At 38.8% G+C, this 7,500-nt stretch overlaps 1 protein-coding gene and 1 pseudogene across 2 annotated transcripts in view; both read left to right on the top strand.

Moving 5' to 3' along the window:
* LOC145493489 (uncharacterized) overlaps positions 1–1,380 on the top strand; it is an 8,590-nt pseudogene extending 7,210 nt beyond the window's left edge. Inside the window, exon 4 of the transcript XR_014050132.1 lies at positions 1–1,380. This exon is cut by the window's left edge and continues 123 nt beyond it. The product of XR_014050132.1 is annotated as an uncharacterized LOC145493489 (transcript).
* The window catches only part of LOC145493497 (uncharacterized), a 43,774-nt gene that overhangs the window by 22,863 nt on the left and 13,411 nt on the right, over positions 1–7,500 (top strand). The gene's annotated exons all lie outside the window — the stretch shown is intronic.

Below are 7,500 nucleotides of genomic sequence, written 5' to 3'. Positions count from 1 at the left end.
TATGATAGCAAGGCAGACATATACAGCTTTGGTTTAATGCTGTGGGAGATGTGGCATGGGCAGCAGGCCTTTGCTGAATTCAAGGGCCCAATGACACTTTTTTTCAGTCGGGTGGATGAAGGCTATCGTCCGAAAGATGTGGAAGGTAGCAGGAAGCCTCCAGCCCAATGGAAGGAATTGATGAGCCGCTGCTGGGATAGAAATCCAGAGCAACGTCCTTCCGCAAACGTTTGTAATCATGAAATCCTTACACTGTTCTAGGATGTTGTTAGACCACTGTAACTTAGTCAATGGTTTGATCCATAGGACGTCCATGGAGCAGAAGATGCACTCGAAATGACTATAACTTTGATTTAGATCGTTGTCTTCTTCCTGATTGAAGGGAATATATAGGCGATAATTTTTTCCTCCAGTCAAATGCGATTAATAGACATTTCAGGATAAACATGAATTTTGATGTCGATTTCGTAGGCTTTTGTCTGATTAGGAAGTGACAATAAAACGTTTTTGTATCAAAGAAAAGTTAACACATTGAAAAACTTTTGATACTGATGTAAGGTCGATGGGATTTCAAAAAAAGGGGCACAGGATAGATTTGTTTGTCAGTATACTCTTGAACACCAAGTGTTTAGTATGAGGGGCTATGTTACTTCATCCTGGCCTCTACCCTTATCTCTGGACAGTGATTTATTACTTCATGTAAGCGATTTATTAGTATGGGTTTGATATTGGGCATTTTCGTTTTAAATTGGATTTTGTAGAGTATGTTCCTATTTTATGAAAAGCTTATTTGTTAGATAATCTGTAATCATGAATTAGCACAGCCTTAACCGCAGTCACGTGATTATACCTTTATATTTTTGTACATAGATCAGTTTTTTTTTTCAGTTCTAGTAAAGCAATTGCGTAGAACACATTTGCTGATTCATTGCGTACTCTACAGAAGTACTCCAAACCCGAATACACAACAGGCGTATAAATCCCTCCAGCTTTGGCCTGGAACAAAGTGTGCTTTGGAAATCCGGAGGGGGTGATATGCAACGAAATTTGAGTTAGCTTGTGATACAGATTTTTTCTTCAGCAGATAAACGATGCAGAAAAACAATTGCACATACTAATGAATAGAAAACTACATGTAACTGAGTATGGTTTGAAATAAGTTGTTTACTTGCCTATATCGAAGTTCTCTATATCTAAAGCGTTTTTCCCAAATTAAATGCGCAGTTTACAATATTAAGAGCCAACGTCCACAAAAATCAAACAAGATCAAATTTCTTCGCAAGGCTTGAAAAGTCAAATTAGCTCGTCTTCTGCATGTAGCAAGCCCCTAGCAAGAGTGCAAACAGGCTGTAGTTTTTCAAAGCATTTGTCTTTCAGAGAAAAACAACACTTTCGTTTTAACCTTCAGACTCAATAAAGCAATTCCCAACTGGGGTAAAAATCGATCTTTTTCATTCCATTCGCATTTCGCAACTGTTGAGCACAGAAAAGTTGTAATACAGCCCGCGGCTTATTTCAGAACTATTCCTTGTCTGAAAAAAGCACAAGTTCAGGAATATCGGATTTATCTTATTATTTGGCGGTAAACAAAACCAAAGTGTTCTCTAACGTTGAGTTAGTCGGTCGGTGAAAAGAATAGTCCGTTTGATCATGTGCCATGTCTCAGATGTTCAAAAGAGTTAAGATTCTAATTATTCTAGGATAGGTCTTTCAATAGATGTAAGTTTATTTTGGGCAAATGATTAGGCACTCGTCAAGAAATTATTCAAAATTGTCCACAAAAGACACAAAAATCACACGAGCAGCTATCGAGTGCGCGACCAAAAGTCGTACCAAAATCTGTATTATCACTGTCATCAGTTCGAAACGTCAGCATTACCAGGCTATAAATAACATAAAGATGTCCACCAACTTCGGTTTGTAACATCCTGATTCTTGCAAACTGATTCTTTCGCTGCTTATTTTCAGCGACCTTCTCACGTTCATTGCTCATATCCGACATTCAAGAAAAAGCAATTACCGCCAAGTCCCGTATGTGTATTATTGCAATTGTATCATCTATCTGTGCGACTTGTGTCGTTTGATTCAGCCAGTAGAAACAGCTAAAGCGTTATTCCATATGCAACATTCGGGTTTCCATTTTGAAGACGTTTGGAAGTCCTCCATGTTGACTGAAGATGTGTTAACCGATCGAGGCAGCCGTGCGTTACATCTTTTACATGGTCAGTGAGGGTCGGGATCTCAGAGCTTTTAGTAGAGTTAATTTTCTTTGTTCGAATTTTAAACCGGAAAGAACGGGTTAGTGTGTAGCATTTTATCGCTCTACTTAAGAAAGGAGGCCCTGAATTGGAACTAACATCGAGATATGGAAAAATTTTCTAACGCTTTTTTTTCGGCAATAATCACCACCCCAGCTTCCCTGTTTGCAGAGACTTTTGCTGGACAATATGCAAACAGGAGACGCGGAGTGATCGAAGATGGGGATTTCTGCTTGAAAGCAGGTTGAATGATTATACTGAAAAACACAACGAAAAAAGTAGCAACATCTGCAGAGGAACGTGCTAATATTGAGCGATTTGGGGGATTCAAATTCACCAGATGAATGCGTACTGGTCACGCAAACCTAATGGAACACCGTTGAAATGGCTTGATAGGAATGTTGTTTGACAGTCAAGACAGATAACCCAGTTAAGGTGAACATGGTTACGTTGTTTTATGTTTAAGTGGTGCTGATATCCCTATGATATTTCGAATTGAAGTGATTTACTGTTATTGTTACCCTCTGTAAATAAAGTTGTTACTTACTTACTTACTAAAACAATGGTACTACTTTTTGGTCACTCATTCGACTGCAGGCGTGATTTTAATTTTTTTGTGTATGATTTGAATCATATTTTGACGAGGACCTAATCATATGCCCAAACGAATTAAACTTTACATATATTGAAAGGCCTCTCCTAGTATAGTTAGAATCTAAAATCTTTTGGAATTCCGAGATGTGGCACATGGTCAAAATGACGATTATTTTCATCGCCTGACTAACTCAACGTTTGAGAATACTCTGGTTTTGTTTACCGCCAAATAATTAGTTTAATCAAATATTCTTGAAATTGTGCTTTTTAGACAAGTTATAGTTCTGAAATAAGCCGGCTGTATTACAACTTTTCTGCCCTCAGTAGTTGCGACGTACGAATCGAATAAAAATTTTTAGCCCAGTCGTTAGATTGATGTATGGACGTTAAAGCGATTATGTCGTTTTTCTCGGAAATACCAAGATATTTGAAGAAAAAAAAAACTACATAGCGTTTTTACGTTTACTAAGGCCTCCTCATATTCAACAGTAGGAAAAATTCTATTTTTTAAGCCTTACCGAACTATTTTTGATTTTTGTGGACTTTCGCTCTTAATTAGTCGGTAAATATATTCTCTGGTATATAGTGTAAGGGTTTTCGCGACACTTGCTGCCAACTGTCCCTCGACTATCACACAACTGATAGTTAAACCTTATTAAGTAAACTCGATCGGGCTGGAGTTAACGATTTCACAGTGGCCACAGGCAAATTGCTCAAATCAATGATTCACTGAGGGTAGGTCACTGCTGTATTAATGTTCGTCATGTGCTTACTGATTCTATATGTCAAAGCGTGTATCATAAAGTTACCTCCCGAGTGTATTCCTACCTTGCCCTAGATTTTCTATATATTCGGAAGCTTTTCGTGACAAACACTTCTACACTTCTTGGTACTGATCTGAGGATGAGTGGAGCGAGAATATCATGACCCCTAGGGATCCGCATATCGTTGTCTAGCCATATATCTTGTCCCACGGATATTAGAGCTAAGTTCTACAATTCACGCTTTGTTTTCGAGTTTTGTGGATAGCCGGTAATGTTCTCCCTTCTGCAAGCGAACTTCCTTGGGATTATGATAATTGTCTGCTCGGGAAAGATACAGTCTTATAGGGGGATGAAATATTTATTATCTGACCGGACCACACTCTACTTTAGGTGAGGTGTCTCCGCATGAAGGGGTGGCGAATGGTCGCAGTCTCGATTTTTCTACGAAGCTGTCTCGGAGTCTCGATTTTTCGCAAGGCTTAGGGTCTCGAAGTCCCAATTCGTTCCTTTATCTGTTTTTATAAATTACGTCGTGTCTTTACATGATATGGAATTTCAATGAAGCAACTTACAAATTTTCCGAGAAAAAGGTAATCCTAACTTCTCCTAATTGTCTTAATTCCACGAATTTTAAGAATCTGAACGTCTCGCGCTCGCACTCAAAACACTTTGAGGTCTCGGTCTTGCAATCTAAAAAGTCAAAATGTCTCGGGCTCGCAAAGAAAAACGCTTGTCTCGCCGTCTCGCAGAGTGTCGCAATTACCATTCCCCACCCCTGCATGAGGAGGTTGCCCAAGGAAGAGCTTCGCCTGTGGTTTGTATTTTTACATCGAATTGAAATATAGATATTTGTTTGAATATCGTTATTTCGGGTATGAATTCTACGTATTGGTGACTGTTTTTCGGTAGTTTGGTTTAACTTAGGCAATTTGCTATAACTTTGGCCTATTCTGAAACGGGAGCACTCTTCTACGTTGGATGGCGTGCATTAATGTTTTAACTCAGTGAATATACACAATCAAACTTAGAAGAGCTATTCCCTTTCAGAAATGGTCCAAGTTAAAATGAGTCATTGTTCAGTAAAGCACGTTTGTATGCACCGGCCGTTACGCGTAGAGCTGAGAAACGCGGGAAAATTAATACAATGAGCCGAGTTTGTTTATTAATATATTTATCAAACAACACAGCACTACATTACGCCATAACACTTCATTGTGTTCCATTTATTCAGAAACTGAATAACACATTCTAATCCATGCTACGTGACACTAGAGTGCATTATGCTGTTCCACATCTCATTTTGACTACTACTTAAGTTTGCTTACATTTTTTTGACTGTTTAGTTATTCTTATAGCTCCGTTAATTTCAAGAGTGATCTCCCCCCCTCCCCCACAACCGGTCATGCACAAACAAACCAAAAACTAGCCATAAAACTGGACGACGTTCCGTATCGTCATGACAGAACTATATTTCCATTAAGGTTCATAGTTTATTCTTATGGAACAAGGTAGGGCCTGGATCGGTATACAAAATCCTCAAAACGGGGCTTACAGAAAAGTGGCACCCCCTCCCCCTTTTCCCCAAAGAATTATCTTCAGAAATAAAATTCTTAATTTCAAAAAGCATATTGTTACTAAGGTAAACATTACATCGAAAGCAGAAACAGATCTCTAAAAATACAAACTGAAGCCGCTTTTTTTAAGCTTATGACGCATTGAAATGTCTGTGATCGGCAAATATAAGGTGGCTCACAAAGGTTTCTAGCATTTCTTAGCACTTCATCTTTAATTAATCACTGCTACCCCTCCTTTTTCAGTTAATGCCGTAATAATCACTCAAAAAAATTTCTATCATCGGTAAACAAAGTGGGGTAATTTTTGTGTTGCAAAAGATCTCCATAGCAACAGCATAACCTGCTATAAACACCCTTCTATTTGGCTTTGACTGCTTATAGCATAAAAACGAGTTCAGTGACCCAATTTTTTTTTATTATAGAATTGATTAACAGCAGTAAGTAAACCTGTATACAAGTATACATCATGAGAAGTGACAGTTAGTAAGGCGACAACTTCTCGCTATTGACGTTGACATTAAGAAAAGGCTTTAGCTCTTGAATGAGCAGAGTCTCCTTAATTCTGCAATGAAGGTCACTTTTACGGGAAGCAAAAATGTCAAAATGATCCCGTTTTATGTTGTGACTTGTGGTGATCAGCAATGGCTTTAGAATGGTCGCTTTTAGCAAGGGCCTTGAATTTTAATTTCTTCTGTCATGGAGTCTTCGTCTTGGTTTGCCAACGTAAAATTCATACAGTCCCAGCATCCTGCTTTATAGGTTACTTTGGACGTCTGAGAGCGGTTAAGGCGATATTTGAATGTATTTAATCAAGCTAGGATGGCCTTAGAACAAGAGTTTGTTCAACAATGTTTAGGCATGTGTTTGCTGCCATTATTTAAGCATTAAATGAAAAATAAAATGGTACGTAGTACTGATCTACCAAAGTAGCGCCAATCTTGGAAAAATGATGGAAACTGTTGCCAGCCACCTCGGAACAAAATATACCAAATATTTGTCTTAAAATTACAATTACCGTATACCTTTAGGGGTGTCTCGCGTCCAGTTTAAGCGGTAGATACCTAATATAAACCGCTATATCAAATTAAAGCTTATAGAGCTGGTTATCAAACTATACCAAGAATTTTGAAATTAAATGAATTATCGATTTTTTTTCACGACCACTTAATGCGAGCGCCCTAATCAACTGTTGGAAGCTACAAGCCAAAGAGAATTTTGTTTTTCGCTAATTTATTTTTCACTCGGTTTCAGGAGAAAAAGCGCTAAAAAAGCGTGTCTGCGTTTTGCCATATTCAATTGCAGTAAAAGGTTACAGAACATTTCCGAAGTAGGATTTAAAAAAATGCGAAGTGATCATACGAAAATCGCTCTCAGAGAAAAAAATATTTCGAAATAAACAATTCGCAGACACGTTTTTGGTTTTTTATATGTCAATCTAGCTACTGTCTAAATTTGAGGGCAATCGAACAAATTCCCTTTGAGTTATAACTCTTTAAAGTGTCTGCTTCAAGCGAAAACATTTATTCGAAAAAACAGCGCTAAGAAAAATCTCTTGCTTCGCAAACAAACTCCGCCCACAAACGCCTTCAACTGGGTTCTCAGATCACTGAGCCAATCAGCGCTTGGAAAGTTTACAACCATTAACCTCGCGGTGAAATTTACACGCGAATCTCCAAAACATTCCCGAGTAACTGGCATTAAAACTTGTCAAATTGTACACACACACACACAAAAAAAACAGGAGACTGCTCAAATATTATTGCGGACTACGTGGCACCTAGACTGAAAGCGTTCGAAATCTTGCAGCTGATTGGCCAGAAAAATATTTTTTCTGGCCAATCAGCGGGGAGGTCTTGCAAGACGACTCTGTCGCCTTCTTACACGAAGTGGCTTCCTCATCGATCGAGGTAGTTGCTTCGCCCGAGGTAGTTGCTTCGTCCGTCTCGTGGAGAGTTTCAGAAAAAAAATATTCAAAGAAGTCGAGGAAGTGACAAGCTGGAAGATGGGCGCAAGGAAACAATTCTCGTCGATTAATTTTCACGGCGGACTTATTGAAGGTATATCGTAAATTTGTACAGCTAATGTACGCGATTTCTGTACAGTTGTTGGTGGCGTGCGAAGATAGTCCAGTACAGAACTTATTAATCAGCGGTAAGGATTTCGAACGCTTTTGGAACTGGTTCGGTAAGAGTGAGTTTCCAGGGGTTCTCTCGCACTTGAAGTTAACTTTCGCCCAACACTATCGCGTCCCCCGAAAATATCGCATCGTCACGACTAGCTGCCCCTGGGTCTCCGAGGATGATTATTTTG

This window comes from Orbicella franksi, chromosome 7 (assembly GCF_964199315.1).
Source record: "Orbicella franksi chromosome 7, jaOrbFran1.1, whole genome shotgun sequence".
NCBI classification, from domain to species: domain Eukaryota; kingdom Metazoa; phylum Cnidaria; class Anthozoa; order Scleractinia; family Merulinidae; genus Orbicella; species Orbicella franksi.
This window is presented reverse-complemented; position numbering and strand designations above follow the sequence as displayed.